Source organism: Tachyglossus aculeatus, unplaced genomic scaffold, assembly GCF_015852505.1.
Source record: "Tachyglossus aculeatus isolate mTacAcu1 unplaced genomic scaffold, mTacAcu1.pri scaffold_170_arrow_ctg1, whole genome shotgun sequence".
Lineage (NCBI taxonomy): Eukaryota > Metazoa > Chordata > Mammalia > Monotremata > Tachyglossidae > Tachyglossus > Tachyglossus aculeatus.
Genome location: NW_024044892.1, coordinates 371,808 through 390,983, shown reverse-complemented (window position 1 = coordinate 390,983; position 19,176 = coordinate 371,808). Strand labels below are relative to the sequence as shown.

General features: G+C 46.1%; 1 long non-coding RNA gene across 2 annotated transcripts; it reads right to left on the bottom strand.

Moving 5' to 3' along the window:
* Positions 1 to 53: 53 nt before the first annotated feature.
* LOC119923306 lies at positions 54 to 16,348 on the bottom strand. Of its 2 annotated transcripts, XR_005448815.1 has the most exons (4): positions 14,322 to 14,346; positions 12,461 to 12,535; positions 1,811 to 1,877; positions 54 to 176 (listed from the first exon to the last, which is right to left on the bottom strand). It is a non-coding gene; the product is annotated as an uncharacterized LOC119923306 (long non-coding RNA). The 2 variants fall into 2 exon arrangements; XR_005448816.1 differs by lacking the exons at positions 12,461 to 12,535; positions 14,322 to 14,346 and adding an exon at positions 16,230 to 16,348.
* Between the last annotated feature and the right edge of the window lie 2,828 nt (positions 16,349 to 19,176).

Sequence of the window (19,176 nt, the reverse complement as noted above, 5' to 3'; positions counted from 1 at the left end):
GATAATAATAATAATAATAATTCATCACATTTAAGGTCGCCCAGTGAGCGGTCCTAGGCCCAGTTGAGCAGAATGGTGTTTATTCATTTTACACTGTTTGAAGGAGCAGTGGAACTGGCGATTCTGGTGTGGTTTGCTCTCTGGGTGGAGGAGCTAGCAGCAGGCCCATGGGTACCCTGTAAGACACATAGGGGAGAGAAAAGGAAGGCTTAAAAGACCAGGTGGAGAAAGTGAAGAAAGGTCTGCTCAACCTCCAGTAAAGTCAGAGTCAATTCACATTCCACGAGGTGTGAGGCACCCAGGGATCGCATCCAGCTTTGCCCTCCCTCTGCCCACTGAGCCATTCTTGGTATGGCTACTGATGATGACATTGATGATACTGATACTGATGATGTCGATGAAAATGATGACACCATTGGTGATGGCAGTGAGGAGGAGGATGGTGTTGTAGGTGATGATGATGATAATCGAGGTAATGGTAGAGATCAATCGGTGGGTGCAGAAGGAATAACCTTCATTGTAACAATACTGGTTTTCCTGTGCTCCAGTGACTGGCTGGAATGGTTATATCCTTGCTGATTTGCAGTCATCTCTGACATCTCATAGTTGGACTTTCTGAGCCCTGAGAAAATCTGAGTCCTTTTAAGGGACCTTGGGCAAGTCTCTTAACTTCTCTGTGCTTGAGAAGCCGCATGGCTTAGTGGAAAGAGCATAGGCTTGGGAGTCAGAGGTCATGGGTTCTAATCCCAGTTCCTCCGCTTGTCACCTGTATGACTCTGGGCAAGTCACTTCGTTTCTCCAGGCCTCAGTTACCTCATCTGTAAAATGGAGATTAAGATTGTGAGCCCCACGTGGCTGATTACCTTATATCTACCCAGTGTTTAGAACAGTGCTTGGCACATAGTAAGTGCTTAACAAATACTATCATTATTAAGTTACCTCATCTGTAAAATGGGGATTGACTGTGAGCCCCACGTGGGACATTCACTGTGTCCAACTTGATTAGCTTGTATCTACCCCAGTGTTTACTACAGTGCTTGGAACCTAGGAAGTGCTTAACAGATACGATTTCTTTTAAAAAAGGAAAGGATTCTATTTTTCTGCACAAGCTGATAAATGGATCTAGTATTGACAAATAACAACCCAGCTGCCATTTTCCCTGAGAGCAATGTCCTCTTTCTCCTTTGAGGGAAAGATGACAAGGTTCTCATAATGAATTCAGAAGACTGGAGAGGGAATCCATTCCATGAGAGAGACTGAGAAATGAACCCTCTCACTTGGTGCTCTCAGCCAAGAGACCAGCAATTTGGAGTCATGAAGGGAACCTGCTCCTAGAATCCACTTCTTCCCTTGGACAGCCATTTTCACAGCGAGGGAATGGGCAGAGAATAGGGCACGGGGCTTCCCTTCTGTTCATCCTTGGGGTACTTTGGGGGTCTGTGGCCTCTTCTTATCTCATGGACACGATACGATTTCTTTTAAAAAAGGAAAGGATTCTATTTTTCTGCACAAGCTGATAAATGGATCTAGTATTGACAAATAACAACCCAGCTGCCATTTTTCCTGAGAGCAATGTCCTCTTTCTCCTTTGAGGGAAAGATGACTGGGTTTGCATAATGAATTCAGAAGACTGGGGAGGGAATCCACTCCACAAGAGAGATGGAGAAATGAAACCTCTCCCTTGGTGCTCTCAGCCAAGAGACCAGCAACTTGGAGACATGGAGGGAGCCTGCTCCTAGAATCCACTTCTTCCCTTGGACACCCATCTTCACAGTGAGGGACTGGGCAGAGCATAGGGCCAGGGGCTTACCTTCTGTTCATCCTTGGGGTGCGTTGGGGGTCTGTGGCCTCTTCTTATCTCAGGGACACACTGAGGTCTGGGAATCCGGGGATCATTGGTGATCAGCACCAATGGACAAAGGGAAGGGTAACATGAACTCATAAATGTCACAAGGTCATACAACCTGAAGGCATCCTCCCCAACAAACTTTATGGAAAGGTTAAGGCAGCAGTTCAGGCAGTAAAAGAAAGCAAAGCAGGTGATGAGGAGTAAAATCGTCAGGGTGGCTCTGGACTCTGGGGAAGATCTGGAGGAGAGGCTGGCACTGTGGACGTGCTGCACTTTCTTTCGGTGCTGATGAAGCGTGATTATCATGTAAACACTGGCCCAGCTCATGAGGAAGACAAAAAAGAGATCTCAGAAATAAGGAATGCTAATGAATGCAATGTGACCGGATAAATGGACCCGCACCATATTGGGACACAATTTCATACTGTAGCCATTAATCAAAAGTGTGGCATTTTTCATAACTGCAATGTCTTTCAGTATGTTAAGGTAGATCAAGAGGTTGAGGGCCCAGAAGAAGAGGAAGGAAGGGATGATGCAGTTGGGGACTCTGGGTCTGAGCTTAGCCCAGCGGGAGGTGCTGGGGCTGATGGTGATGGTCTGAAACGTGCTGAGCAGACACGTGGTGGAGATGGAAAGGCCCCGGGCCACTCTCCGGATGTAGATGACAATCAGACAGCCTGCATCATCCAGAATATTGTTCATCCCAAACGTTACCACCATTCCTGGCACGGAATGTGTGAGAAGCATCACTGTGTTGGCCACAGTCAGGTGGGAGAGGATCAAGTCTGCAGGCTTCTTCTGACCGGGATGAGACGTGACTATGCCAACATAGAGCAAGAGCAATATTGAGTTCCCCAGGAGCCCAATCCCAGTCTGAACCAGGAAGAATGTAATGATGATCAGGTCACTCCACAGCATCGTCCTGATTTCTGCCAGCTGCCCAGCTCAGAGACCTTCAAAAGAAATGCAGAATTGCTTTTCCTTGCTTTATCTTCAAATGGTAGTACCATAGGACTTTGGTCAGATTTTCTCTGTGTAGGATGCATGAACTATCCCCTGGTTTCCTGTTCCCTGGATGGAGCTTCCAGAATAAGGATTTCATGCGTGGCATTTGGAGTTCAAAAGGGATTGTGTCAGGAAGCTCAAGACAGTCAAATGAATGGGGCTTTTGAAAGAATGGGAGTGGTTGAGTAGAATCAAGGATCTGGTAAGGTTGTTACTGTAACAACCTATCATCATTTTGGGAGGGTCTATGGGGACCCCCATGCTCCATCTGTATGCCCTGAATAACTCTGTTGTTGCTGCTTTAATATTTCATTTTACTTTTCTGGTTGCTCAGAGGGAACCCAGCTAGACAGGTTGAAAGTCATGGACTTAGCAAACAGCATCTTCTTCTTCATTGAGACCTTATTATAGGGTCTTGTGTCTCATGAGAGCAGGAAGTTTTGCTATCTCTGTCAACCCACCTGCCATAAAAAGTGTCAGATTCCCTGCTTCTTCTCCAGAGATAACTGAAAAATTATTCTCTCGGTTTTTGGGCTTTTTTTATCATTTGGAGAAAATTGGGAAGTGCAATTTGGGCTTGTCATTTTTCTCTGCCTTAAAAAACTGCAGTGAGGAAAAGTCACCCCCTATCCAGGTTGGAGTGTTTATTATTCACTGCCCCCAAAAGAAAAGGCAGGGGGATAGATTATTGTTTCTTTAGAACTAAAAAAAGCAACAGTTTTCCTGCCACTACTCACTGGGCAGAGACTTCGAGAACCTCGGAGGCAGGAATATTCACAGAGACATAGACAAGTCCAGAGACACACACCGAGCCAGCCATAACATGGAATCACTTCTTCCGTGTCAAATGGGCCTGCTGAGGAGCCCGGAATCATTCTCCAAATGCCCAGGTCAGGGGAAGGTAGGGACTTAAAGAGTGGCGGTACTTCCCAGCACACTAGTTCTACTTCCTATGCCAATCCCCAGCATTAAACCTACTATTGGCTCAATTCTGCTGAATTTACACGGGCAGAAACAAAACTTCAAGCACACATGCAGCTGCAGAACACAGACTGATGTAGTTACAGCAATGGCCTTGGAACGGGAGCGGTGGGGAGGAAGGGAGTCCAAGATGGATCTCTTCAGTAAGGGGCAATCTTCACATGCAAGCAGTGTGGAAGGGATTATACTCAGAAGGCAGCCCGGTCTAATGGAAAGAGGCTGGGACTGGGATCCAAGAGACTTAGGTTCTAAATCCAGCTCTGCCACTAGCCTTCTGTGTGATCTTGAGAAAGTCATTTAACCTCTCTGAACCTCAGTTTCTCCATCTGTAAAATGGGGAAAAAAAGTTGTGGCGGGGCAGATTTGGAAATGGCAGGACTTTCAGGCAGAGGAAAGGGCTCCAGGCTCCATCTGAAGGATAGTACTGGTGGGCTGGGAGAGTGAAGAGGGGTTTGGGAAATGGACCATCACCGATACACATTGGAAGCTTGAGCCTTGCTGGAGAAGCACCAGGGCTGCAAGTTCCATGCAGAGGGGGTGGGAGAAGGTGCAATCAGTGATGCAGAAAGCTCATCAAATGATGGTACAACAAATGAATTTAGTCAATCAATCAATCAGTGGCATTTACCGAGCATTTACTGGGTGCAGAGCACTGTACAGAAAGCACTTGGAAAAGAACAATCGACAGAATTGGTAGACATGTTCCCTGCCTACGAGGAGCTTACAGACTAGAGGGGGAGAGAAATATCAATATATATATTATGAAAAACTTGCCAATATGTATATATGTGCTGTGGGGCTGAAGTGAATATCAAGTGCTTAATCCTTTTTAATATGCCATGGAATTAACAATAATAACAATAATAATAATGGTATTTGATAAATGCTAATGATGTGCCAGGCATTGTTCTAAGCACTGGGGTAGATACAAGATAATCGAGTTGGACAGAGTCCCTGTTCCACATAGGGCTCACTCTTAATCCCCATAAAATCCCCATACAGATGAGGGAACTGAGGAACAGAGAAGTAAAAGTGGCTTGCCTAAGGTCACACAACAGACAAGTGGCAGAGCCAGAATTAGAACCCAGCTCTTTGGTTTTGACCCGCTAGACTGGGAGCTTGTTCTCTGTCTCCCCCTCCTAGACTGTGAGCCCACTGTTGGGTAGGGACTGTCTCTATATGTTGCCAACTTGTACTTCCCAAGGGTTTAGTACAGTGCTCTGCACACAGTAAGTGCTCAATAAATATAATTGATTGATTGATTGTTGTGGGCAGGGAATGTGTCTGGTTTTATATTGTACTCTCCCAAGCGCTCTGTACAGTGCTTTGCACACACTAAGCACTCAATAAATACGATTGAATGAATGACACTTGGAAGGGCGACCCGTGCCCCTTTCAAAGTTCCACACATCACGGGTGTCAGAGAATGATGCCATTCACAGTGTCCGGTGGGAGAGAATTTCTCTGCAGTTGTGGAAGAGAAGCAGCTTGGCTCAGTGGAAAGAGCCCGGGCTTGGGAGTCAGAGGTCATGGGTTCTAATCCAGGTTCTGCCACTTGTCAGCTGTGTGACTTCGGGCAAGTCACTTAACGTCTCCGTGCCTCAGTTACCTCATCTGAAAGATGGGGATTTAGACTGTGAGCCCCATGTGGGACAACCTGATTACCTTGTATCAACCCCAGCGCTTAGAACACTGTTTTGCTTAGAACACTGTTTTGCACATATTAAGCACTTAATACCATCATCATCATCATCATTATTATTATTACTAGGGTATGCTGCTTCAATAGAATCACTAAATTCAGCACATCCCTTGGATGGAAGAGAAGCAGTATGGCCTAGTGGATAGAGCATGGACCTGGGTGTCAGAGGGACCTGGGTTCTAAGTCTGAATCCACCACTAGCCTGCTTTGTGATCTAGGGCAAGTCACTTTTACTTCTCTGTGCCGCAGTTCCCTCATCTGTACAACAGAGATTAAGACTCTCAGCGCCACGTGGGATGTGTCCCACTTGATTACCTTATATCTACCCAGTACTTAGCACAATGGTTGGCACACATAAATGCTTAACAAATACCATAATAAAAAAAGAGAGAGAAACAAAGATGAGATGGGAAATGGAGGATACCACACTTAGGGCCAGGACCCAGTTGCCTTATAGTAGCTAAATTGGTGGGAAAGGATTGGGGAAATGAGGTGGTATAGGCATGGGGCTGCGGGGTAGTGTTGGAGCCAAGCTGTGGCATCTGTGGAGGACCGTTGGTTCGGCTTCATTATCCATTATCTGCTGGGACACTGGGAGAGGTGACCAGAGGAGGATGAAGACACCCCTGACCACCTCAATCCAACCCCAGAGAGACCTTGCAAAAAGGTTCCTCTCAGAGAGGCTTTTAACTTGTTCATCCCCCTTCCCTCCCTGCCCCACCTCACTCCTCACCCAGACTTTGGAAGTCATATTTCCCGGGGCAAAAGAAGTTAAGTCAGGGTTAGGGGGCAGAGAACTGGGGGAGGAGGAAAGGCCACTTAGAGAACAATAGTTGGGGAAATGCCACAATTATGAATGGTTCGGCAATGGGCCAAAATGGAGAAACCTGGGATTTTCAGCTCCCTTCTATGAAATTCCTTCCATTCTGCCAGGCAGCAGCATCAAGAGTAGGTGAGGGAGAGGGCTAAGAACTCAACCATTTCCATAGACTCCATTCACGAACCTGTATACTGAATCATCACACCCCCGGACATGCTGATCACTGACTAATCTGGGCCCTCTGCCTGACTCCCGAAGAGATACTCACCTGACCTGGGCTGTACTCCCACCGCACTGCAAATGGAAGAGTTTGTCTTAGCGATGACTAAAGGGGTCCAGCCAGGGCAGCAGTTTATAGGGATGAAGTGGCATGAGCTCATCTCCCTGAAGAGTGGCTAGCACTCTGTCGCTTGCGATCGCTGGGACACTGTCCTCAGGGGGAATCGAATATAACTTAAACAAGCAATACAGTCTCTCCCATTTGCTAGTTCTCTACTGAATAACAGTCAAGGTGGAATTAATTAATTGAACAGTTTATCAAATAAGCTGGAAGTGTCATTTTGGAAATTGTTTTGTGAGGTTTTCATTAGAGCTGTCCACACCTGTATAGTTTTCCTAGTTGCAGAATCGTAGATCTAGAATAGTAACATGGGTGGTATTTGTTAAGAGTTGCTATGTGCCAAGCACTGTGTTAAGCACTGGGATAAGTACAGTGCACATTTAGATCAGACACAGTCTCCATCCTCATGAGGCTCTAAGAGTAAGGGGAAGGTAAAACAGGCATTTAATCTCCACTTAAGAGATGGGGAAACTGAGGCATAGAGCAGGTAAGTGACTTGTCCAGGGTCATTTGGCAAGAAAATATTCCCCTGCTGCCTTGAACCTGAATCCTTAGAGGGTTGAGGAAATGATTTTAGAATTTGAAAAATAGTGTACAATTTCATTCATTCATTCATTCAATCGTATTTATTGAGCGCTTACTGTGTGCAAAGCACTGTACTAAGCCCTTGGGAAGTACAAGTCGGTAACATATAGAGACGGTCCCTACCCAACAACGGGCTCACAGTCTAGAAGGGGGAGACAGACAACAATACAAAACATGTAGACAGGTGTCAAAATCGTCAGAACAAATAGAATTAAAGCTATATGCGCATCATTAACAAAATAAATAGTAAATATGTACAAGTAATAATTTAGTAACAATTTAGTTCACTAGTATGTATTTAGTAGCATATACAGGAAGATAGATGTATAGAAAGAGAGAGAAGAGTCTATATTCAGTCGGTCCATCAATGGTATTTTTTGAGCACTTACTGTGCACAAAGCACTACTAATCTCTTGGGAGGGTATAATATGATAGAGTTGGTAGATGTGATCCCTACCCACAAGGAGCTTACAGTCTACAACGCAAGAGAGACATTAAGCTAAATTACAGAAAGAGGAAATAGTAGACTATGAGGACATTTCCATAAGGAGTGTAGAGCTGGGGCGAGTACCACAGTGCTTAAGACTAGAATACAGGTATATCAGACCTTGCACATTAGCATACCCATAGCTGCCTTGGAGTACTCAAAGCAGATGCCACTGACAGTGACACACTGCTCTGGGTAAATGAAGAAGCAAATATGGGACTGATATCCCAGGTATCCTAAGTGCTCAGTAAATATGACTGAATTGGGTGTAGATTTGGAGAAGCAGTGTTGCTCAGTGGAAAGAGCCCGGGCTTTGGAGTCAGAGGTCGTGGGTTCAAATCCCAGCTCCGCCAATTGTCTGCTGTGTGACTTTGGGCAAGTCACTTCACTTCTCTGGGCCTCAGTTCCCTCATCTGGAAAATGGGGATTAAGGCTGCGAGGCCCCCGTGGGACAACCTGATCACCTTATAACCTCCCCAGCACTTAGAACAGTGCTTAATATGTTTTGTTGTGTTGTCTGTCTCCCCATTCTAGACTGAGCCCGTTGTTGGCTAGGGACCGTCTCTATATGTTGTCAACTTGTACTTCCCGAGTGCTTAGTACAGTGCTCTGCACACAGTAAGTGCTCAATAAATACGATTGAATGAATGAATGAATGACTATCCCCCACACATTATGGAGAGAAACAGGCCCACTCGTGGAAATGGTGCCAGTCGAGAGGTTTCCTTAAGATATTTCTAATGAAAACACTTCTTGCGGCAGTGGCCACTTTTCTTAGACTCTCCCCTACTACTCTCCAATGACTCCCTCCTTCTGACCCGCTTTGACTCTCCCATCCTCACCAGCAGTACCTCAGGTGGCGATCTCCCTCCTCCTCTCAGATGCTGCCATCTCCACCTGCACTTCCTAGCCCTTCCCTTCCCACCTTATTAAAACACTCACCCCTCCTTTCCTCTCTCCCTGATTGTCACCAGGGTCTCCCCTGGCCTGGAATGTCCTCCCTCCCAACATCCGCCAAGCTAGCTCTCTTCCTCCCTTCAAGGCCCTACTGAGAGCTCACCTCCTCCAGGAGGCCTTCCCAGACTGAGCCTCCTCCTTCCTCTCCCCCTCATCCCCCTCTCCATCCCCCCTTCTTACCTCCTTCCCTTCCCCACAGCACCTGTATATATGTCTATATGTTTGTACATATTTATTACTCTATTTATTTATTTTACTTGTACGTATCTATTCTATTTATTTTATTTTGTTCATATGTTTGGTTTTGTTCTCTGTCTCCCCCTTCTAGACTGTGAGCCCACTATTGGGTAGGGATCGTCTCTATATGTTGCCAACTTGTACTTCCCAAGCGCTTAGTACAGTGCTCTGCACACAGTAAGCACTCAATACTGCTTGATTGATTGATCTTCAACCGCTCACTTGCCAATGTCTCCTCCTCCACTGTTTTGAACCTTGCCCATGTATCACTTATCTTAAAACCCCCTCCCTTCAGCCCGCAGAACCCCCCAGTTATTGTTCCACCCCTCTCCTACCATACTTTCCCAAATTACTCATGAAAGTTGCATACATCCACTGCCTAAACTTTCTCTTGTCCAATTCTTCTCCTGAACTTTGTCTGGCCTCTGCTTCCTCCAGTCCAAGGGTACTGCCCTCTCTCTAAAGTCACCAATGACCTCCTATTGGCTGATTCAAATGGCCTCCTTGATGATTCAGCTCTCTTCAACACTGTGGACTGCTCCCTTCTCCTGGGAACACTGTCTCACCTTGGCTTCACTGATACTGTCCTCTCCTGGTTCTCCTCCTCCCTCTCTGGCTGTTTATTCTCAGTCTCTTTCATAGGTTCCTCCTCTATCTCCCATCCCCTAACTTTGGGAGTAACTCAAGATTCAGTTCTAAAACTCTTTCTATTCTCCATCTACACCCACACTCTTGTCTACACGCGCTGCCTAGAATTCCTCAACAACAACTCTCTCCTCGACCCCCTCCAGTCTGGCTTCCATCCCCTACATTCCACGGAAACTGCCCTCTCAAAGGTCACCAACGACCTCCTGCTTGCCAAATCCAACGGCTCATACTCTGTCCTATACTCCTCGACCTCTCAGCTGCCTTCGACACTGTCGACCACCCCCTTCTTCTCAACACGCTATCTGACCTTGGCTTCACAGACTCCGTCCTCTCCTGGTTCTCCTCTTATCTCTCCGGTCATTCTTTCTCAGTCTCTTTTGCAGACTCCTCCTCCCCCTCCCATCCTCTTACTGCGGGGGTTCCCCAAGGTTCAGTGCTTGGTCCCCATCTGTTCTCAATCTACACGCACCCTCTTGGTGACCTCATTCGCTCCCACGGGTTCAACTATCACCTCTACGCTGATGACACCCAGATCTACATCTCTGCCCCTGCTCTCTTCCCCTCTCTCCAGGCTCGCATCTCCTCCTGCCTTCAGGACATCTCCATCTGGAGATGCGCAAGGATCCCTGCGCAAAGATGACACGCAAATTCGTGAAGCATTCCATATTTTTCCTTCAAGGCCCTGCTGAGGGCTCACCTCCTCCAGGAGGCCTTCCCAGACTGAGCCCCTTCCTTCTTCTCCCCCCCCGTCCCCCTCTCCATCCCCCCATCTTACCTCTTTCTCTTCTCCACAGCACCTGTATATATGTATATATGTTTGTACATATTTATTACTCTATTTACTTATTTATTTATTTTACTTGTACATATCTATCCTATTTATTTTATTTTGTTGGTATGTTTGGTTTTGTTCTCTGTCTCCCCCTTTTAGACTGTTAGCCCACTGTTGGGTAGGGATTGTCTCTATATGTTGCCAATTTGTACTTCCCAAGCGCTTAGTACAGTGCTCTGCACATAGTAAGCACTCAATAAATACGATTGATGATGATGATGATGATATGGATGTCTGCCCGCCACCTAAAGCTCAACATGTCCAAGACTGAACTCCTTGTCTTCCCTCCCAAACCTTGTCCTCTCCCTGACTTTCCCATCTCTGTTGACGGCACTACCATCTTTCCCGTCTTACAAGCCCGCAACCTTAGTGTCATCCTCGACTCCACTCTCTCATTCACCCCTCACATCCAAGCTGTCACCAAAACCTGCCGGTCTCAGCTCCGCAGCATTGCCAAGATCCACCCTTTCCTCTCCATCCATACCACTACCCTGCTCATTCAAGCTCTCATCCTATCCCGTCTGGACTATTGCATCAGCCTTCTCTCTGATCTCCCATCCTCCTGTCTCTCTCCACTTCAATCCATACTTCATGCTGCTGCCCGGATTATCTTTGTCCAGAAACGCTCTGGGCATATTACTCCCTCCTCAAAAATCTCCAGTGGCTACCAATCAATCTGCGCATCAGACAGAAACTCCTCACCCTGGGCTTCAAGGTTCTCCATCACCTCGCCCCCTCCTACCTCACCTCCCTTTTCTCCTTCTACAGCCCAGCCCACACCCTCTGCTCCTCCGCTGCTAATCTCCTCACCTTACCTCGTTCTCGCCTGTCCCGCCATCAACCCCCGGGCCAACGTCATCCTCCGGGCCTGGAATGCCCTCCCTCTGCCCATCCTCCAAGCTAGCTCTCTTCCTCCCTTCAAGGCCCTGCTGAGAGCTCACCTCCTCCAGGAGGCCTTCCCAGACTGAGACTCTTCTGAAGAATTAACTTGCTCTCATGGCTTCAGCTATCATCTCTTTGTGGATGATTCCCAAATCTACCCCTCCAGCCCGACTTCTCTCCTTGTATTGACTGAATATGTGGGTTGAATGAGAGAGATGAGTCAAGCCCAGCACATCTATCGCACCAGCCCCTCCCCCAAATCCTCTGTGGACACCAGAGCCACCCGGATCACCCTGTTCCCAGTCTCCTAGTTTGTCAGCTTTCACTGTATCTCCAGCAGCATCACACTGCCTTTGAATTATATCAAAGTTGATCAGTTGAGGTTCCATGATCCTGTATTAATTCTGGGAGGAGGCTATGTCTTCTTTTGCCTTTTGGTGATTATCAGCAGTGATCTCCATACTCCAGTGGATCAACTAATAGGGGAAAGTCCCTCCTCCCCTCCACCTTCTCACTCACTCCTCCTCCCTCCTATGAACTCAGAGTTCAAGGACAGGTGACATTCCTCCCTCCACTGTCTGGAAAGTCTCCTGTCATAGCAAAGAAGCAGACTCTTGGAGCAGTTTATCCTGAAGAGTTGACACTTCTGGATCCAAAACGGAAGCATAACTGGAACACCTCACAAAAAACAAAAAACAAAAAACTGAGTCTGGACACTTTAGATCTCTCTCCCTCATTTTGAATTCAATTGGTGTGAGTCCAAGTCTCCTTTCTCCTATCAGATAATAAAGGCCAGTGTTCTATAGAAACATGGCAGCACTGTGACAGATCAATTGTTTTGGGCCAGAGCAGCAGAGGGTCCATTCCCAGTTAAGAAGAGAACACTGAGTTAGAGCTCTGTCCTTGCCTGCTTTGTGACCTGGGCAAGTCACTTAACTTTTCTGTACCTCAGTTTCTTCATCTGTAGAATAGGGATGAAATATCTGTTCCCCTTCCTTCTTAGACTGTGATTTCCATATGGAATCGGGACTGTGTCCAATTGGGTTGCACTGTATCTACCCCAATGCTTAATACTGTGTTTGACACATAGTAAGTGCTTAGCAAAAATTATTATTATTATTACCTGACTAGTTACCTGAATTCAGTGGAGGTGAAGTGTCTAACACCTCCCTTGAAGGACGTCTGGAGTTTGGAGATGTGAGGATCACTGCTGATCAGAGAAGTGAAGTGACTTAGATTACATAATAATAATAATAATAATAATAATAGTATTTGTTAAGCGCTTACTATGTGCAAAGCACTATTCTAAGCGCTGGGGAGGTTACCAGGTGATCAGGTTGTCCCACGGAGGTCTCACAGTTTTCATCCCCATTTTACAGATGAGGTAACTGAGGTGCAGAGAAGTGAAGTGACTTGCCCAAAGTCACACAGCTGACAGTTGGTGGAGCCAGGATTTGAACCCACGACCTCTGACTCCAAAGCCCAGTCTCTTTCCACTGAGCCATGATGCTTCTCTGCCTGGATCACATAGCAAACAAGTGGTGGAGCCAGGATTATAACCCGGGTCCTTCTAACTCCAAGGCCTGTGCTTTAACGACTAGGCCATCCAGGTTGAGTGAGAGAGATGAGCTTAGTATAATGCCAAGGATACACACTTATGAGACAGGGAGGAAATTCTTGAGGAAAGCCTGAGGAAGGGCAGGATTTAGAAGGGAAAATGAGGAGTTCTATTTCGGACATGTGTTCCTCAGGACATCCAAGGAGAGATGTCCTGAAGGTAGGAGGAAATTTGAGACTGCAGAGATGGAGGGAGGTCAGGGCTGCCGAAATAGATTGGGTAGACATCCTCAAGCAGGTACTGGAGACAGGCCGAGAACTCGGCTTCTCATAGAGACCTTTTAGTCCCTCTTCAGATGCACAATCCCAGAATCCCAAGACTCCTATAACATAGGCAACCCTTCCCCCTGCTCTGCTTCTGTCTTTCCTCTGGCATCAGAGTGTCGCAAATAAAAAGGCAATCATCTGGACTAGTCTGTCTACTACTGCGCTGTGTCCTGAGGGGTCTGTCTTGTCTGTGCCTGGTGATGCCCAGCCCAGCCAACAGTTATACAGCTGAGGTGCTGAGCTCATCTCCCCCAAGAGCTGCCATTATGGCATCACCTCCTGCAGATGGGACACTGTCTGCACGGGGAGTCTGAGACATCTCTACAGTAGGAATAAACTTCCCTCCTTGATGGAAATCCTCTTCCAAATCACACTGATGGTTGATTTAATTCATGAAGCAGTTGAGTGAATTAATGATTGGAGAGTATAAGTTTGGGAGAGTAAACTGGGGCCTTGATCAGATGTGCATTATAGAAGTTGTGATTGTTTTAGAATCTTAGAGCCAAGAGAGGCTTTAAGAGGTCATTTGGACCAATGTCTAAGAAAGATACTAAGAAAGAATAGAACCCATGACCTCTGGCTCCCAAGCCAGTGCTCTTTCCACTGAGCCCTGCGGCTGGGATGGTCTGGGTGGCTCCGTTCTCCATGGAGGATTTGGGGGAGAGGCTGGTGCTGAGGATGTGCTGAACTTGCTTGTGGTGTTGATGTAGTACAACCACCATGTAGCCACTGGCCAGTCACAAATAACACAAATAAGAGATCAAGGAGGAGCATGACAGACACAAGCTTGTTTAAAACAACTTGGAGTGAACTGGGACCCGATTCCCTGCTGGTATCATTTACCGGGACAGTGGCATTCCTTCTCATGGCTGTAATGGATTTTAGTGCATTAATTTCTACCAACAGATTTAGAACCCAAAAGGAGAGAAGGGAAGGGAGAATATACTTGGGGATGCGATGTTTGATTTGGAGCACAGCAGGAGGTGCCAGGACTGATGGGGACAGTCTGGAACACTCTCAGAAGACACGTGGTGCAGATGGAAAGGCCTCAGGATACTCTCCTGGTGTCCTAGACTACCTGGTATTCCACCACATCCAGAGAATTCTCCCACCTGAAGGCCAGAACCCTCCATGAGGCCAACTGGTTGAGAAGTGTCACTGTGTTGTTCACAGTCAGGAGGGCTAGTATCAGGTGAATAGGCTTCTTGCAACAGGGCTGAAGAATGAAGATGGTGATATACAGTGTGAGCAGCAGTGAGTTCCCCCGGAACACCAATCCCAATCTGAGTGACGAAGAGAATTGTGAAGATCGGGTCACTCCAAAGCATCGTCTTGATGGCTTCAGATCTGTGAAGCTCGGGAAACTTCAAAGAGAAACCCCAAAGGATACATCATTGCTAGCTTCCAAAATTATAATTTGAAGCACCTAGCAAGTTGTCATATATTCTTTGCTCAACATGTTGGGAAGATTCTAGACTGTGAGCCCGCTGTTGCTGTAGGGACCGTCTCTGTATGTTGCCAACTTGTACTTCCCAAGCACTTAGTACAGTGCTCTGCACACAGTAAGCGCTCAATAAATACAATTGAATGAATGAATGAATTCTGTACTGACAGCATGTTGGGTGAAGCTTCTGATCAATCAACTCATCAGTGGTATTTATTAAGCACTCACTTTGTGCAGCACACTGTACTAAGTGTTTAAAAGAGGACAGTAGAGTTGGTAGACATGATCCCTGACCTGAGAAATTAATTCTTTCTCAACTAATCAAAACAATTGTCCTCTCCCTTCTTACCACCCTAGCTTCATTTTCCATTGCTCACTTTCCAATAATTCAATCAATCATTGTGTGTAGAACCCTGTATTAAGCATTTACTATGGGAGAGAACAATACAGTAAAGCTGGTAGACAAAATCTCTGACCTCCAGATGGTTTACCCAGTAGAATTTATTCTGAGGATCAGTTATGGCATTCTTGTTGTCTCGATGGGGTATGGGATATGACTGTCATCTAACCTCCTTGAAGAAAAATAAACTGTTCTCTTGTAATCCACCTGGCAATGAAGCAATTTGCACCACAAAAGGGAGGTGTTTAATGTTCATTCATACCCTGATAGTCAATGGTGGATTGGATAGAGAAACCCCTTTGAATGGGGGTGGGGGGGGAGCAGGAATATCATCTGCATTCACAGCAACTGATTTTAAAGCCTTATAACTTGTATCCAACAATTTACAGCCATCAAAGATTCCTGTTGAAGGGAGGAGGGTTCTGGCCAGCCATTGACAAGGAGGGGTTTCTGCTGATGGTGACCGAAGGGACAACAGACAGCAGGAACCAGGGGTGGACCCAGGGCACCAGCTCTAGAGGTGACAACACCTCTAACTATGGGCAGAGATGATCACAGAAAGATCAATCAGAGATCCAACAATGCACAGATTCTGAGAGTACCGTACTCAGCATGAACTAGTGGAAAGAGCATGGACCTTGAAATGAGAGGCCTGAGTTCTGGTCCTGGCTCTGCTACTTGCCTGCTGTTTGACCTTGGGAAATTCATTTACCTTCTCTGTGTCTCAGATTCCTCATCTGTAAAATGTGGATTCAATACCCGTCCTCCCGCTTACTTAATTTAGTGGGACAGGCAGTGTGTCTGATGTCATTATTTTATATAATAATAATAATAATGGTTTTTGTTAAGCGCTTACTATGTTCTAAGCGCTAGGGGGGATACAAGGTGATCAGGTTGTCCCACGTGGGGCTCACAATCTTAATCCCCATTTTACAGATGAGGTAACTGAGGCACAGAGAAGTTAAGTGACTTGCCCAAAGTCACACAGCTGACAATTGGCGGAGCTGGGATTTGAACCCATGACCTCTGACTCCAAAGCCCGGGCTCTTTCCGCTGAGCCACGCTGCTTCTCTGCTTTGCTGCTTCTTTGTATCTACTCCAGAGTTTAACACTGCATTTTACATATATGTGATTACCAAATGCCACAGTTATTATTACCCAGAAAAAGAAATATACCGTGAAATCTCCAAGGTCACAGTTGATATGAAGCTCTTTCAGTTGATGAAGTACCAGTGAGGTGTACATATAAAATAAGAGGACCCCGGGAGAGAATAGACTGAAAAGTAGTACATAGACCTGGATGGGAACAAATGCAAAGTCATTCCATCCAGGGAAAGTCTAATCTACTCATCAGCGATAGTAGAAAATCAACATCCAAACTCCTGGTAATCTACCTAAATGTTACAAGATGCAATATGCTCAATAATTAATGAGAGCAGTAATAACAGGTAACCCAATGAATACTTCAAAGTGGACAAATCAGAAAACAAAGAAAATATAATAGAACCCAATCAGATTGGAGAATAAAATTTGAACTAAATTGTATTTAAAACAGAAACTCCTATTTTGGGGGGCTCTAGACCCTTCATGAATATGAGTGAAGGGAAAAAGAAGCAAAAAGGAAGGTAGAAAGAAAAGGTAAGACACAATTAGTCAATGAAGACAGGATGACTGATGGAAAAGTAAAGAAAAAGGAAAGAAAGAGGTGAAAGAGAGGAATCTAGTTAAATGCAATGCATTTAAATCATTTTTAGGCTGTGCCTTAAAACCAAGAAAATCCAGAAGTCTTGGTGTTCGGCTCCTGTCTTGCAACTGGTGAAACCCCAAGCCATTCACCCTATCCCCAGCCCATAACCCTATACCCACTTCTTCACTCTATTTTCCCCTAACAATATCCCCATGCTCTCAGTTCTCGAAGGTCAAAAGTATTTCATATCCAGGCCAGAAATCGATCAATCAATCAATTAATCAATCAATCAATATGTAATTAGTGCTTACCTTGTGCAGAGCAATGTGTAAATTTCTTAGGAGAGTAGGTTCAATAGGCAGGTAGGACAGACTAGAGGGGAGGCAGGCATTAAAATAAATGACAGATGAATATATACATAAGTGCTGTGGAGTGGAGATGAGTAGCTAAGTGCTTGAGAGGTACAGATCCAAGTGGATAGGTGACAGAATGGAAAGCAAATAGGGGATATTAAGGCTTATTCAGGGAAGGCTTCTTAGAGAAGTTATTATTTTTGTAGGGTTTTGAAGATGGGGAGAATGATGGCCTGTCAAATAAGAAAGGGGAGGAAGTTCCAAGCGAGAGGGAGGATAGGGGCAAGGGGTTGGTGGTGAGAAAGATGAGAGATCGAGGTACAGAGAGTAGGTTGGTGTTAGAGGAGCCAAGTGTGTGGGCTGGGGTTTAGTAGGAGTTCCACAAGGTAAAGTAGGAGAGGAAGAATTCTTTGAGTGCCTGAAAATTTACGGTTAGGAGTTTCTGTTTGGGGAGAAGGTGACTGAGCAACCACTGGGTGTTCTTGAGGAGTGGGGAAATGTGGACTGAATGTTTTTTTAGGAAAATGATCTAGGCAGCGGAATAAAAAAAAGGAATTGAAGTGAGGAGAGGAAGGAGGACGAGAGGACAGCGAGGAGGCTGACGCAGTAGTCAAAACTGGGATATAAGTCCTCGGATCAGCGTGGTAGCAGTTTTGATGGAGAGGAAAAGGTGGATTCTAGAGGTGTTGCGAAGGTAGAACTGAAGGGATTTGGTGACAGAATGAATATGTGGGTGGAATGAGAGATGAGTGTAAGGCCAAGGTTATGGGTTTGTGAGACAGACAGGATAGTGGTGCTGCTTATAGTGATGGGAAAGTCTGGGGGAGGACAGGATTTGGGTGGGGAGGTGAGAAGTTCTATTTTTGACACTTAAAGGTGTCAGTGGGACATCCAAGAAGAGATGTCCTGAGTGCAGGAAAAAATGGGAGACTGTAGAGAAGGAAAGTGGTTAGAGCTGAAGATGTAGATTGAGGAATCCCTGGGAAGCAGGCCATGGAGACAGGCTGAGAAATCAGTTGCTCACCCTTCTGTTCCCTAACACGAACACCCCCCAAATCCCCAGAATCCTCCAACCCAGGCAGTTCTCCTTCCTGCTCTGCTTCTTTCTTCCCTTCTGGCATCAGAGCCTCACTCACCTGGACGAATCTGTTCTGCCACCACGCTGTGCCACGAGTGGGTCTGTCTTGTCTGTTCCTGGTGCTTCCCAGCCCAGGCAGCAGTTATAGGGAAGGGGTGGTGTGAGCTCATCTCCACCCAGAGCTGCCATTATTGCATCACCCGCTGTTGCGGGGACACTATCTGCACGTGGAGTGTACAACGTCTCCAAAGTAGGAAAAAACTTCCCTCCTTGGTAGAAACCGTCTTCCAAATCGCAGTTATGGTTGAATTGATTCATTTAAGAATTCATTAAATGAATTGGTGATTAGCAAGTGTAGGTTTGGAAGGATACACTTGGGGGCCTTGAAAAGAGGTGCGCAGTAGGAGTTGTGATTGTCTTGGAACATAAGACCCAGGAGTGACTTTTAGAAGTTATTTGGAACAATCTCCAGGAAAGACATCTGTTCACACTTTCATTACATTTTCTAGGTCAGGGCATGGCCCATGTTGCTGTAGATGACTGGATGGACAAAGAGATGGACTGTGGTTGATGTTCAGTGTGCTTTTAATCTCAGCATTGCAGTGAATACGGTTGATGAGCTTTTGGGAGAGATACCTTACTGCTGGCTGTGGAATGTTAGCCCGTTGATTCTTTTGGCAGGACAGATTCTACCCTAGACCTGATGTTCATGGGTCGAGGAGCCTGTTTCCTTTTTACCCACTGAGGTCAAGGATTGGATAATGGAACATGGATATAACGTACTTCATGCTGCTGCCCCGATTATCTTTGTCCAGAAATGCTCTGGGCATATCACTCCCCTCCTCAAAAAGCTCCAGTGGCTACCAATCAATCTGTGCATCAGGCAGAAACTCCTCACCCTGGGCTTCAAGGCTCTCCATCACCTCGCCCCCTCCTACCTCACCTCCCTTCTCTCCTTCTACAGCCCAGTCCACACCCTCCGCTCCTCCACTGCTTATCTCCTCA